Source organism: Aotus nancymaae, unplaced genomic scaffold (genome assembly GCF_030222135.1).
Source record: "Aotus nancymaae isolate 86718 unplaced genomic scaffold, 86718_ANA_hifiasm-v0.15.2.pri h1tg000007l, whole genome shotgun sequence".
Classification (NCBI taxonomy): Eukaryota; Metazoa; Chordata; class Mammalia; order Primates; family Aotidae; genus Aotus; species Aotus nancymaae.
Genome location: NW_026988418.1, coordinates 24,017,707 through 24,033,135, shown reverse-complemented (window position 1 = coordinate 24,033,135; position 15,429 = coordinate 24,017,707). Strand labels below are relative to the sequence as shown.

The 15,429-nt window shown below is 38.8% G+C and overlaps 1 long non-coding RNA gene across 6 annotated transcripts in view; it reads left to right on the top strand.

Moving 5' to 3' along the window:
• Positions 1 to 3,998, top strand: part of LOC135273405 (uncharacterized) — a 48,930-nt gene extending 44,932 nt beyond the window's left edge. For 5 of the 6 annotated variants that reach the window (XR_010341195.1, XR_010341199.1, XR_010341196.1 and 2 more), the window contains 2 exons: positions 1,341 to 1,390; positions 3,592 to 3,998. This is a non-coding gene — a long non-coding RNA (uncharacterized LOC135273405). The remainder of the gene's footprint in view (positions 1 to 1,340; positions 1,391 to 3,591) is intronic. The other variant, XR_010341198.1, reaches the window with a different exon arrangement.
• Positions 3,999 to 15,429: the final 11,431 nt, after the last annotated feature.

The following is a 15,429-nucleotide window of genomic DNA, read 5'->3' as shown; positions in this document are numbered from 1 at the left end:
TGAAATGAACCAGGCACAGAAAGACAAACATTGCATGTTCTCACTTATTTATGGGAGCTAAAAATTAAAATAATTGAGCTCATGGAGATAGAGAACAAGACTGTTACCAGCGCCTGGGAAAGGTAGTAGGAGGGTGGGGAAAGGGGAAGTGGGGATGGTTAGTAGGAACAAAAAAACAGAAAAAATGAGTAAGACCTAGTATTTGCTAGCATAACAGAGTGACTATAGTCAAACATAATTTAATTGTACATTTTGAAATGATTAGAAGAGTATATAATCAGATTGTTTGGAACACAAAGGATAAATGCTTGTGGTGACGGATACTCGATTTACCCTGATGTGATTATTATGTATTGCATGCCTATATCAAAACAACTCATGTAACCCATAAATAGGTACACTTACTGTGTACCCACACACAAAAATGAATTGGTTATCTTTATGTGTATTTTACTGATATAAAAAGAAACAGTGAGCTTTGTTGTTGTTGTTGTTGTTGAGACAGAGTCTTACTCTGTTGCCCAGACTGGAGTGCAATGGTGCAATCTTGGCTCACTGCAACCTCCACCTCCTGCATCCAAGCAATTCTCTTGCCTCAGCCTCCCGAGTAGCCTGGACTACAGGTGTGCACCACCACCCGGCTAATTTTTGTGTGTTTTTAGCAGAGATGAGGTTTCACCGTGTTGGCCAGGCTGGTCTTGAATTCCTGACCTCAAGTGATCCACCTACCTTGGCCTCTCAAAGTGCTGGGATAACAGGCGTGAGCCACTGTGCCTGGCCGTGAGCTTCTTTTTGTAGCAGTTACTCAAACTGAAACTGAAAAGCCACCCATTGGGAGTGCTGTTTGGGGTACTCACACAAGGTGCTGAAGCTCAGACGAAGAAATGACTTCAAAGGAAGTCAGTGACTGTGAGTGAGCAAGGCCTCTGCCTGTGGTGTCAGGCAGGCTGGGAGCCAGGGTCCTGCATCCTGGCTCTGTGACCCTGGGTGGGACTTAACCCTTTCTAAGCCTCTTCTGTAATTCGAGGACAATAATTACATGGTTGTTGGAAGATTTATGGTGGGAGCACAATGCCTGACTGTGTAAGTGCTCCACAGTGGCCAATCCCTCTTACAGTTTTGAGATTCTATAATGCCTTAAAAGAATCTTCCTCGTAATCAAAACTACATTTTCAAAATAATTAAGAAGTATTTGGGAGCTGTGAGAGGCTCCAGACATCAGGGATAATCCCTTTTTTTCCATTTTCTTCCTAAGGAAACCCACTGCCACAAGACCTGTTTTCCAGGCCCCAAATGCTTTGTGATTAATCTCTGTTTGGGTTTTCTTCTCTTTCCTTCAGCCTCTGCCTCTGAATGTGAAGGAAGACTAGACCAGGTCAGTGTCAAGCCTGTAAGTAGAACACCCTCTGAGTTCTTTCACAGTTGGTTTCTGGAAAACATCTCTATGTCCAGATTACTTTGTGGGTCTCAGCCCTCACTGCATTTTGGTTTTATGTTTTCTGTAATTCTTCAATTCAGTATGATGTGACTGTAAATGGTCAGTCACCTTCACTTTCTGTAGCTAATTACACCCACAAGGATTTCCACAGGCCTGTGGCATTTTCAAAGAGCTCACTCTCATGGATTTGCCAGAAATCTACAATGGAAATTTTAAATACAGGCATTTTTGACTTTTGAATGCCTAATTTACAAAGGTCAAATATCTGTGGAAGCTTGGCCGGTGGTAGGCAGAGAGCTGGGGCAGGCTCCTCCTTCTGTGGGTCCTGAAAAGGGAGAATGAGTTTCAATTACCATCTGTCTTTCCTTCTTCCTGTGAGGTCAATGGCTGAGGAATTAGTGAAGGGGATTTGGAATCAGGGAAAGATGTGTTTTTGAGAATCCTCCATCTTCATAGACATTGAATGATGGCCATACATGATAGAACCTGGAGTTTGGGTATCAGAACTGGGTTAGAAATCTGGCTCTATCTTTAAACATTTATCTCTCATGAAGGTTTCCCTGGAAAATTATGTAACTTCTCTAGGCTTCAGTTTCTTCATCTATGACATGGAAGATAAGTATATTTATCTTCAGGGGTAATGACAAAGATTAAATGAGATAAAATATGTACTACAGTGCCAATAATATGGACTTTTTTTTTTTTTTTTTGAGACAATGCTTGCTCTGTCACCCAGTCTGGAGTGCAGTGACACGATCTTGGTTCACTACAACCCTTGTCTTTCAGGTTCAAGTGATTCTCGTGCCTCAGCTTCCTGAGTAGCTGGGACTATGGGCATGCACCACCATTCCCAGTTAATTTTTGTATTTTTAGTAGAGATGGGGTTTCACCATGTTGCCCAGGCTGATCTCGAACTCTTGGCCTCAAGAGATTTGCCTACTTTGGCCTCCCAGAGGGCTGACATGAAAGCTGTAAGGCACCATGCCTGGACAATAGCATTCTTTTATTGAGTGCTCACTTTGTGCCTGGAATTATTCTGTGTGTTTTAAAGTAATAACTTACTTACTTACAACAAGGCTAAGTGTCCTACTTTACTTCCTGTTGTATGGATGTGGGAGCTGAGGAACGGAATAAAGGAAGAGCCTTGTCTAATGTTCAGATCTGGGAAGTGTTTGGTGACAGGAGTCAAATCTAGGTAATCCCGTCCTAGTGCTCATACTATACTGAGCTATACTGCCTTCTCCTTTCTTCATACAAAAGCTGAATTCTCACTATTACATGGCTTTCAAAATAGTTGTTGACAGGACAAAGGGAGTTGAGATGTAATTCTGATGTTGCCGAGATTTCTAGATCTTGCCTCAATGCTGATCTATGTCAACACCATGACTGGGTCGGCTTTTGTGAGCCTTACTGGGCATCCGACTTTTGTTCATAGTATTCTTTTTATGGGAAAATGCCTTTGACATTCTAGAGAACAGATTCACACGGGATACTTTTCACTAGTACTTACAGTAGTACTAGTGGTATAGTAATAATTGTCCTTACTCTTAGTGAAGATGTATACTTAACATCTTTTTTCTTTTGCTTTGCTTTCTTAAGGGTGTAGTGTGAGAGGCAGCGGGTATTGGAAAACTGGTTTTGGTTTTCTTTTCTAAAAGTAGAAAACAGTGTAATTAGTGGGAAATTTACTCATAATCTTGATCTTTAAAATCTTCTGCCCTTTCATTCCATTAAGATTGCCTTTTTTTTTTTTTTTAAAGAAGGAAGAAAAGAAGCATAAATAGCCAGGCTACTAAATTCTATTTAATGACTAAAGCTAATAAGAAATGGCTCTGGTATTTCATCCAGCCTCACAAATAATGGGTCTGTTGTTTTGATCTCAGAAGTGTAAGGGAAGCTTTATATTCAGGGATGGGCGTCCCTGTCTCAGGCACCTGAGAGACTGCATTATATATTTGAAAACCATTTTACAATGTCCCTTCCCAGAGTGTGAGGCCATTGATGCTTTGATGTGGTTAAGTAATTTAGTACAATCATGTAATAGATTAAATTAGATTTCAGCTTCCTTGAAAGTTTTGAAGAGTACACATGAAATGAGTGTATGCATAATCTTGGAGCACTGGGAGCATTTTCCATTTTTTATTTTTCTACAGGCTTCCTTCCCTTAATCTTGAATGGAAGCAGAGGAGAAATTGCTGAATTTCGTTCTGCAGTATCTCTGCTCGAGTGAGAGAAAAGAAATGCACATGGGGAAGAAAAGAGGGAGAGATTTTCTAAGATGGAGTGGAAGAGGCTGTTTCATTTTCCATGAAATGTGTTATGTGGTGGTGAGAGGGCACAGGGGCAAGAACAAAGACTTCAGAAGGGATTTGTATAGGCAGACCTGAGTTTTGTCTTGAGTCTACAGTTTTTTTGTTGTGTTATTTCATTTTCCTGAGCCTGTTCCCAATTCTGTAAAATTGAAATCCTAATATTAAAGTTGTAAATGAGATGATGTAGATAAAATACTTGTCATAATGCCAGTTAGAGTCAACCCTTAATAAAATGATTGTTTGCTTTCCTCTGATTTCAATTTATTCAGTTATATATTGAATATTGATATATCAATATGTGTTGAATATTTATTTTGAAATATACACTGTATTGAGCGCTGTATACTGCATTGAGTTAGATACATCAACTATGCACCTGACATTTTCAGGGAATTAGAGTAGCCCAAACTTAAAATATTCCCAAATGAACTCATGGTCTCCACTTTGCTAGTATTGCTTAGCTCAACAAATGGTACTATCTTCACCTGACTGCTTCACCTTCTTTTCCTAAGAAAACTAGGAATCACCCACGAATCACTCCCTTTTCCTCACCCCCTATAACCAATTCATCACCATATCCTGTCAGTTTCTTCTAAAATATTCTCAGATCCATTAATTTCAGAATAATGGCTCCAATTTCACTCTTAGTAGCCTCATCGAAGCAATTTATCTCTTTCCTGAGTCATAGAAATAGTCTTATACCTCTTCTTCCTGCATCTGTTCTCATCTTTCTCCATCCTGTTCAAGAGAGAGCTTTCATAAATATAAACCTCATCATGTTACTCCTCTGCTCAAAAGCTTTTACTAATTTTTTGTTGCTTTAATGAAAAACACAAAATTTATTCATTACTGTGTACTAGGCACCTAACATTAATGAATTGCATATAGTATTAATTCAACAAATATTTGTTAAATAAGTGATCCCTTTTTTCAGGATCAATCTGGCTGCTTTTAATGGCAAAAACCACAGTTACCTTTGCATCAACCTAACAGATTCATCTCATCCATTGCTACTCGATATGATAAAGTTTTCACACATATAAACCTGCAAGAACAATAGTATGATTTTTGCTTTAAGTCATCACATATAAAGCAATTAAGAGGAAAAACAATCTTTGATATTTACTCAGGCATTTAGTACTCCCAGCGATCTTCATTCCTTTCTGAATATTTGCGTTTTCATGTTATCGATAGCCTTCAGTCTAAAGAGCATTTGAGAATATTTTTTAAAATGACAGATTATCTTAGTTCTCTATCAAAAAACGTCTTAATTTTACCCTCATTCTTGAAGGATATTTTTGCTAGGTTAGGATTCTGGGTTGGCAGATTTATTTATTTATTTATTTTGAGATGGAGTCTTGCTCTGCCACCCAGGCTGGAGTGCAGTGGTGTGATCTTGGCTCACCGTAACCTTCGCTTCCAGGGTTCAAGTGATTCTCCTGCCTCAGCTTCCCTAGTACTGGGATTACAGGCACGTGCCACCATGCCTGGCTAATTTTTTGTATTTTTAGTAAAGACGGGGTTTCATGATGTTAGCCAGGATGGTCTCAATCTCCTGACCTCATGATCTGCCCGCTTTGGCCTCCCCAAGTGCTGGGATTACAAGAGTGAGTCACTGGGCCCAGCCTTATTTATTTTTCCAGCCATTTAAAGATGCTGATACACTCTTGACTGGCTTCCATTATTTCTGGTGAGATGTTAGCAAACATCTGAATCAATTTTTGCTTACATGCCACATGTCCTTTTTCTCTGACTGCTTTCAAAATTGTCTTGCCTTTGGTTATTAGTAGTTTAACTATGATATGCTTAGGTGAGATTTTTCTTCATATTTATTCTGCTTTGAGTTGATTGAGCTCTTGAATCTGTAAATTTATGTCTTTCAGAAAGTCTAGAGAAATTTCAGTCATTATTTTCTCACATCTTTTTCTGTTTTGGTTGTCTTCTCTTGCAACTCTAATTACATGTATGTTAGATAATTTATATTTTTCTATAGGTTTTTAGGATTTTTTTTTTGTCTTTCTTCTTCAGATAGGATATTTTCTGTTTATTTTCAAGTTGACTAACCCTACCGTATTCTCCATTCTGCTATTAAGTCCATACCGTAAATTTTAAAATTTCAGATATTGTTTTCAGTTCTATGATTTCCTTTTTGTTTAGTTTCTATTAATTTTCTGATATTTTCCAAATTTATTTATTATGAGCACAGTTTTCTTTATATGATTGGGCACAAATTATGATGGGTTTTTGAAATAACTGCTTTGTAATTCCAACTTCTGGGCCATTTTGGGGGTTGGTCTTTGTTGATTACCTTGTATCTTGAGAATAGATCACATTTTCCTGTTTGTGTGTAGAGTGATTTTGGAATATATCTTGGGCGTTGTCCCTGTTGTATTGTGCAGACTCTGTTCTGTATATTTTTCTTAAGAGTTAAATTTTTGTTCTGAGAGAATGTTAACTTAATTGGGCTCAAATTGAAAAATTTGCCCCTTTGGAAACTATGCAAATTTTAGTTCAGTTCTATTATTCTCATTTTAGCTATTAAGAACTTTCCCCATGTGTGCATAATTCAGAACTCAGCCAGAGATTTGGATGGAGTTTGTACACAGAATTTGGGGCTTCCCACACTTATTCTTTCCTTTTTGAGACCTCCCCCACTGACTTTACAGCAGTTATGGTTACAGTGAACTCTGTTCTCTAGTTTTTCGGGACAGAAAGATGCTAGGTTTTCTTTCGGGATTTCTATCGGAGTTTTAGCTATGCAGTGGTGTCAACTGTAGCCTGCCTTCAGGGTTAGATCTATTTAAAAAGTGATACTTCTTCTGCTTTTCCCATCTCTACAGTATGCTTTTCTTTCATTCACTCTCTGGTAACATGAGGTAGTTGTTTCTTCATATATTGTCTAAAGTATATAGTTACATGCAGAATGCTTCGTGCAGTTGGAGCTTCTTCATCTGTAAGAGAAAAAGAACCCTATATGGCAAATTTTGAATGGCTCAAATTTATGGACAATACAAATCATTACCATATATCTAAAAAATTGTGGTGGTGTATACATCTGTGTTATACATTGGTGACGTATAATTCATATTTGAACTGTAATGTATGCATATCAAAGTTTAGTGTTAAGACCATCTTAAAAATATGCATATATTCGTTATTATATACTGTATGGTAAACCAAACAACCCACAAAAGATTAAAACTGATGTTGCTGTTAAATGAATAATAAATGATAATTACAAAATGAGAATGGCAGAAATAAGACCATGATCAACTCAAAGCAATGCTAGGAATTCAATGATACCAGCATTTCCTTTGTGTATCTGTAAATTTCAGGCATTATGAATTATCTATTTGAGCTACAGTAGGGTGTAACATATGCAAACATTTTGAGGAAATTAGCTTTCTTAATAGAAAATAGAATTCCTGTCTTTGGGAGACTCTAGTGATGTGCTAATTTTAGTTTATGAATATTAGCATTTAAAACCTTTAGCATCTTACTTAGTAGATAACTTACTAGTAAGTTGGAGAGATATCAAAGTTTCACCCTGAAGAACTACAGAAAAGACATGTATTTAAGGACTTTGCATAGAAGGTAGTCACTGACCACTCACCTGTCTCTATCTTGAGAAATTTCAGGGACTGAGGTATTGCCTCACTTTGGCACATTTTCCTTGCTCTTGGCTATGGAGGTGAGATAGGTAAAGGGGCCACTTTCACTGCACAGGCCTGAGAAGAACTGAGGTGGGTGGGGTCAGGCAAACTATGTTCTGGACAATAAAGCCAAATCTCTTTTGCTTTGGCTTTCATTTTAAGCTTAATTCTTATTGCATGGTCTCTATAAATCTTCCTTTGACTTTGGAAAGAACTGAGAATTGTGTGTTAGCTTGCAGTAAAAGCAGGCAAAGTAGGACAAAAATTGACAAAGAAGAGAAACTTCATATTGGCCCTGGAGTCCATTGCATATTTAAATATTTAAGAGTTACCTCACTTTGCATAGCCTCATTTTCTCATCTACAACATGCGGACAGTACTAGGAGGAGCCAGCTAAAGATTTACTGGTAGAATTGAATGATATAATGCGTGGAAGGCATGGTTCCGTTAGGCTATGAAGACAGAGGCCACTTTAGTCCTGCTCACTGTCTCCAAGGTGTTTGGCACAGTGTGTGGCACACGGTAAATGTTCAATAAGTATTTGATAATTAAGTCAGTGAATAAAGAGTACAGTGCCTGAAACATAAAATTCATAATAAATAGGGGTTCCTTCTTTCTCCAACCAACTGGTGATGTAACAAGAGGGATAGGGTTTGGGCAGAACCAAGTAGGATCACTTGTGAGATGTGAGAAAATCTGGCTATCATTCAAGATTTAGGGCAGGAAGCAGCTGGCAATTGGCATCAAGAGTCAACAAGACAGATCAAGACCTAGGAGACTGGTCCCAGGCAAATTTGTGATAAATGTTAATCATTATTATTTTTATAGCACCTTGCGTGGGTCTATTTTACATCTTTCAAAGCACTTTTTATGGCTATGATTTTGCTTGTTTCTTAGGAAATACTTGAAAGGAAAGCTGCTGGCTGTTCATGAGCACATGTGTTGGTGCTATGTGTGCATGTGTACAAAATTTAGTTTCCTGTGGCAGAGAATCCTGTAAATTATGTACAAGATTGAAGTTAGAGAATCTAGAATTGTTTTGGCTCTAATGACTTTATTCAACTCACGTGAAGTTTATGAGAATCACTTTCCCTTTTGTGAATTTTGGTTCTTAATACTGACTACAAAATCTTGGAAATGAAACATAGTTGCTCGGTGCCTCTGTTTATTTATCTGCAAAATGTGCACGTAAATATATACTGCCCAGTATATATTTCATAAAGTTGTTTATTCACATAGCACGTATTTATTGTGTCCACTGTCTACCAGTCTATATTCTAGGAGCTTGGGACACACGAGTGAACAAGCGAGATGGAGATTGTTGTAAGGTGGAAAGTGAATACATGTAAAACATATCAATCAGTGCCTGTCATAAAAGAGCAATCAATGGAGGTATTATCTTAAAATGAGCAAACAACATTTTCCACGGCCTATGTCAGCCTGGATTTTAACATGTATAAAGGGAACTATTATAATTCAGAAAAACTATTTTGTTCTCACAAATCCTGGCTTTTAAAACTATTTACTTCGATTTGCTAAGGACTCAAGAGAATCAGCTTTGAGTTGACAAAAGATTGATTTGTTGTAGCTTATGCTTTCTTTCCTGGGTTGATCTTTCTTACTTAGCATGAATGGTAGGAGACTGTCAAAGTATGTGATTTTCATGGCAAAGAGATTTGCAGAGGAATGGAAAATGATTTAATATCATATCTATGAAGTAAAAGGCATAGGAAATGTTCAAGAACTATTGTTGACAATTATTTCTTTTAGGAATTTATGTAAAAATAATATAACAAAAAGCTTAGGACAAACAAATGACTTGCCAGTGGCAGAACCCTTTGGCAATGCAGCTTATTGTAGGTGGAGATTATTGAGGGTAGTGAATATGCATAGAAAACCATAAAACCTAGACTATGAAAGCCATTTTACTTAGACCATTATGGTCTAAGTAAAATCAAGCTGTCTTTGGGAATGGTCATTTTTCTCAACTAAGAATCCAGTGGATTAACTAGGAGTGTGTTGGAGGGGCAGAAATTTCACATATTTGTTTATCTACTTCAGCAAATAGATTTACCCTCTTATTTCTCAAGGCATTCCTGCAAAGCAGAGTTGAAGTCAATATTTGGACTTCTGGTTCAATACAAATAAGTTTCTGAACAATGTAATATCAAAATGCAGAAAAAAGATTTTGATTGTCTTCTACAACAGTGGGAATTAAGGGATGTAACCTAAACTGCAGTGATGATGAATTTCAGTGTGTTTGTGGAATACATGGCCGGTTATCTGCACAGCAGATGCCTTGTGATCTGTGCTTTCTATTGGAATGCCATCAAATGGTCTAAATGCTCCTCTCTTAGCTGAAGGACTAGAGTTGGTCTGTTTGGTAGGCCTGGTATTATAGGGAGTTTCATACATAAAGTTGAACATCTTGGCAGCTTAGTGCATGTAGACTAGATTTCAGCAGGAAGTTGAGTATAATAAATAAAAGAAGTCTCTCTCTATATACTTGGGAAATTGAATACTGTTCCAAGATTGGGAGAACTGTAGAGATCAGTGAAGATCAGCAGGATGAAAATATGTGAGGGGTAGTCATAGACATTTTGGTGGGACACACATTATGGTTTTGTTAGCCTTTATGTCAACTTGGTATGTCAGCTTAGTACTTGGGAAGGCAGGCTGCAATGACTGGTCTAGGCATGAAATGGACACAATAGCTGTTATGCTTATTTAAAAATTGCCCATTCAGTTATTCCTCATTATCTCTAAAAACTAAGTTGGAATCTGTGAGTCCCGTGGTGCCTCTTTCTTTTTATTTTCCTCCACAATAAAATGAACAGTTGCATGAGATGTTCTTGCCTAAGAACTTTGCTATCAGCTGTGCATTGTGTGTGTTTGTGTGTGTGTGTGTGTGTGTGTGTGTATGTGTTTAACAAACAGACAAAAATGTGAAGACTGGCCTTAAATCTCAGCTGGCTGTGGAAAGTAAAGTCATTATGAACATCTATGAGTAATGGCTTATTCATGAAAGTCTCTATTAAAATTAATAGTAAAACCCTTCCACTCCTGCAGAGAAATAAGGTCCAGTGCAGAATGGCTTTGGGTGATTTAGTTCAAATTAGCTGTTGAAATCAAATGGGTGGGACCACACCACTGTGAGACAAAGCATTTGTTTCCAAACCTGGCTAAGTATCAGAATTGCTGGTGAACTTATTAAAATACATACACTAGACCCCACTCACTAAATTAGTGTCTCTTAGGGTAAGGGACTTCTAAATTTTTGGTTTGAATTTTTATCATATTTGATTCTGAAGCACATAATGGTTTAGGAGTTATTGAGGTAGTGAATTGAAACCATTTCTTTCTATTAGGATTTTTCCAAGTGTGGGCTGTAGTCCAGTTGCATCTGAGTCTTGGAGTGGAAGTGTGAGAGTGGAAAGTGAGGAAGAAGTGCAGATTAAAACACAAATTCCTGGGTTTCACTTTAATCCTGCTGAAGCTGCGTCACTAACAAATACCTCAGATGATTCTTATGTCAAAAGAGTTTGAGAATTATTATTGTATATTCTCCTGTGGATGGACCATGGATGGAGGAGATTTGAACTAGTTGAATTGACCCTAAATAATGGGAAATATTTCATCCAGAGAAATGGGGAAGAGAGCTAGCTATCCTGGGAACCTATTGAATCCTAGGCAAGAAAATTTATCAACATAATCTAATTCTTTACTTAATAACCATGTTGGGAAGTAGGTATTAAATTACTCATTGCAGAGGGTTTTATTTAAGGTCCCAGAGTTAGAAGAAATGAAAGCAAGATAAAAATTTGGGTCTAATTGACACCAAAGCGTTAAACCTCTCTATACTATACAAAATTACCAGTAAATCTATATTAACCTGTGCATAAATCAGGAGAACTAAACTTTAATCCTCACTCTGAGTGTGTCTGTTTCTGTGGTGTTAGCTATGTCTCTGGTCCTTAGTTTCCTTACTCTTCAGAGAGTAAGTGTTATGTAAGAATATGGCTCTATTTCCTATAGTGATATTTCTTCTTAGATATTGAATAAAAGACAATGAACCACAAAAAGAATATCCTTGGGAACCGAGCCTGGCATGTGAAGGTCATAATATTCTTCTCTCATCTGAAGGTCATAGTACTCTTCTCTCTTCTGAGCAGTGTCTGGAGCCAATTTTGGAGTGTTTAAAAAAGAATTCTATTTTCCTCATTTGTGCAGGCAGCCTAAGACAAAAATTCAGTGTGTTGAAGATGTATTGGCACTATATATTTATTTTTATAATTTAGAATGCTCCCAGTCACCTGCCCTCTAAGTGGGGCCATATATATTAACACTAACACAATCTCAAGAGACTCTTCAGCAGAACTAGAGAAATAAAAAATGGTCTCACATTTGCTATGGCTATTTGCCTTCTACAGTCCTGGATAAATTATGTCCAACCCCTCAGAACCTCTGTGTACCAGTAAAGGTTAAGGGCCTTTTTTTCAGAATGCCAGTTCTATTTATAATAGAGGCTGCCCATCCTATAATTAAAAGCCTGTGAGAAACATTAGCAGTGGCATCCAGGCAAGCAGGAGTTTTCCGACAGCCCCTTAAGTCATTCCTACCAACACCCACACGATCCTCAAAGGTCAGCAGGGGACTGAAGTCATGACCTTGAATGTGTAATCCATGCTCTTCAATGTGACTTGACGTTTCTGAATGATATCTTTTGGTCCCCAGTCAGTTATAAGGCCTTTCCAGACTTAGCACTCATAGCCCAGATCTTCTTCAGGTCCTTGGCTTAACTCTTTCATCTCCTTGCATCCCAGTTTCCTTACAACTGGCCCCAAGGGACACTGTCCATGGCCAGGGTTTGGCACTCAACACTCAGTCAGTGACTGGCTTTGTTAGTCCCCTCACCATTCCACAGCTTCCTGACCACTGTTGGATAAGATAGATGAGGGCCTTAGTGAAGATGACAGTAACCATACATGGGTTTGCCAGAAATACTGCTTGTTTATTTCCTTATCCCTTTTAATAATGTTCCCTTTCACTTTCAAAATGGTTCTGGTTTGAGTGATTAAATTATATTGTGATTCCATATAGAATGTTCTTTGTTTCATAGAAATAGTCCTGTAGTGTCACACTACCCTCAGTGTCCAAAAGATACAGAATTTCACAAAAAAACCTTTCTCTGATTAATTTTCATGGATTATGGAGCTTTTAAAAACATAACTGCTTCTGTGTACTGCAGGCCTAGATAAAGGAAGTTAACCATATTAGTAAATCTGGTCACTCGTCATGTTACCTGGGTTAATGTGAAAAGTGAACCTACAGCCAGTCAGGCCAGCACAGCTTCTTCTTCTTCTTTTTTTTTTTTGAGTCAGAGTTTCGCTCTTGTTACCCAGGCTGGAGTGCAATGGCGCGATCTCGGTTCACCGCAACCTCCGCCTCCTGGGTTCAAGCAATTCTTCTGCCTCAGCCTCCCGAGTAGCTGGGACTACAGGCGCACTCCACCATGCCCAGCTAATTTTTTTTGTATTTTTAGTAGAGACAGGGTTTCAGCATGTTGATCAGGATGGTCTCGATCTCTTGACCTCATGATCCACCCGCCTTGGCCTCCCAAAGTGCTGGGATTATAGGCGTGAGCCACGGCGCCCAGAGCTTCTATAAATGGTCCTGCTCACTCCCTATAAGCATGTGCCAAGCTCTGTGTTAAAGGAGGTTCCAGTATATGCCATTTTCAAACTAATTCCGAAACTTCTTTGACCAATTTCTACTTTCTACCTTCTGTTGCATGATCCTTTACTCACCAATTCTGTAATTCATTTTTAGATAAAGAGAAGTGTTAAAATGACAGAAGATGCCATTGCAGAAGAGAAAGAACTGAGATATCTGGATGTAATAAATGTTTAGTAGCTGAAGCAATCCAAGGTAAAGGAGGAGAGATAACACATGAAAAGAATATCTGGTGGAATTTTACAAGTGACGACAATTTTATTCAAAAAGAGGAGGGGTTCAGGGTGAAGGGAATGGTAAAGATTGGGGGAGAACTCTAAAAGTCCTTTTTTGTGATCATTTGCTTTAAGATGTTTTGGTTCCAGTGAAGGCTCTGTTTCAGATGCTACAGGAAAAGTGCTCTCCTGTCTTGGGCCCAAAGGAAGTATACACTCCCCCAGGCTGCCAGATTCCAGGTCTTGGAATGAATGGTGAGTCTTGGAGTAACCACATGTCCTCTGCTAGGAATGCATTCCTAGAGATTTGTGGTCTCCCCATCTGGGCTGCAGGTGATGGATTAGATCAGGGAGGAGGAAAAGGCCCAAGAGGGGATTCATGACCCTGGACTCAGCAGGGGATCTAGCCAGATTAACACGAAGACTGCAGTCATGACTAGGCAGAGAATCTCGCAACTCCCAAGTGCGGCATGCTTGGGTCCAGTGCTGGGAGCAGGTGGTGGTAGTCTAAATGACAGTGGAGGAACACTGGCATCTGGAAACAACTAGATCAGAAAACTTCCTAAGCAACAGAGGTCACAGGAGCCATGCACAAATACACAGGCAAGCACAAGGATGAAGGACAAGGAGTTGATTATAAAGAAAGAGATATCTTTTGGCATGAAATTAGCTGTGAATTACTTGGGGAAAGATCAGAGCCTGTGACCCCTGAAATATGTGAAGTGACTTGGAAATGAAGGTCCAAATTTCTAAATAGAAGTAGCATGTTCTGTATCCTAACTCAGAAATGGCTGATTTAGAGAAGGCTGCACTTAAAAAGATTGGGTTCAAGTCCTAGATTTACCCTTAACTTCTTAAATGTATTTGGATCTGCTCCATTTAGGCTCAATTTCTTAAAAAGTTGGACTCTATATCTGTGTTGTCTGATATGGTGGACACCTATAACTATTGAAATGTAATTAAATAAAAATTCAGTTCCTTAGTCACACTAGTCACATGTCCAGTGGTCAGTAGCTACATGAGCTTAGTGGCTACCATATTGGACACAGGTAGAACATTTTCATAATTAGAGGAAGTTCTTTTGAGCAATGCTGTCTAGATTATCTCTTAGTCAATTTGGGAACCATGAAGCAAATCACCATGTGTCAGCGATGAAGCTAGAAGCCATTTCTGCCCAGCTTAAGACCTCTCTGTGGGAAACTTTGCAATGAAGCTTCTGTTCGAGCTGGTGGAAACTTTCTTGATCTGATCCGCAATCTGAGGCTCTGCTTTTCAATCCTCCTGCCTCTCAGTCTCCTTTCACAAGTATCAGGCCTGCATTGTAGCATAAACACTTTCCCTGCCTACTGTTTCTCCTTCTTCTTTCCCTTATACAGGCATTTGTCCTCAATAAATCTCTTACATTTCCATCTCCATCTTGGCATATGCTATTTGGAGGACCTGAACGAATACATGAAGGAGTGTTCTTCATGACAGACAATTAGGGTCACCAGAGAATATTAGCGTAAGTCATGATCTGAGCAGGCAGCCAGGCCTGTATGATTTATGAGCCCTCCATGGCTTTCTTCTCAGCCATACACTTCCTACAAACACCCTATTAATGATTTCTTGCCTCTCACTTTTCTAGCCTCTGCCTTCAGGTTCCTCTAACTTTGTCCTGCCTATTCTCTTGGAGCAGATTCTATAGTTCAGAGCTCATATTTGATTTCTAATCACTGTCTTGAGCTTGATAATTTTGGCCATGCTTTTTTTCAAGGCCTAACCTTGCTCAGTTAGAGACCTTGATTCTCCTTTCCTCTGTACTCCATGATCATGGAGTTTTGGAATCCCAGAATCATGATCACGATCTTGGGTTTTAGAATCCCAGCTTGGCCAAATCAGCAGGCACCTTCTTCTCCAGAAGGGAAGGCGGGCAAGACTGCAAATGAAACTGTTTAAGAAAGTGAGATATTCCAACAGGTGGATGGGAATCAGATATGCCATGCCTGAGGATCCAGTTCACCTGCAGAAGCATACCCAGGAGGGTATAGGCCAGTCAACAGGATTACTTAACAGTCCTCTTAGTTTTTGAAGTAGAG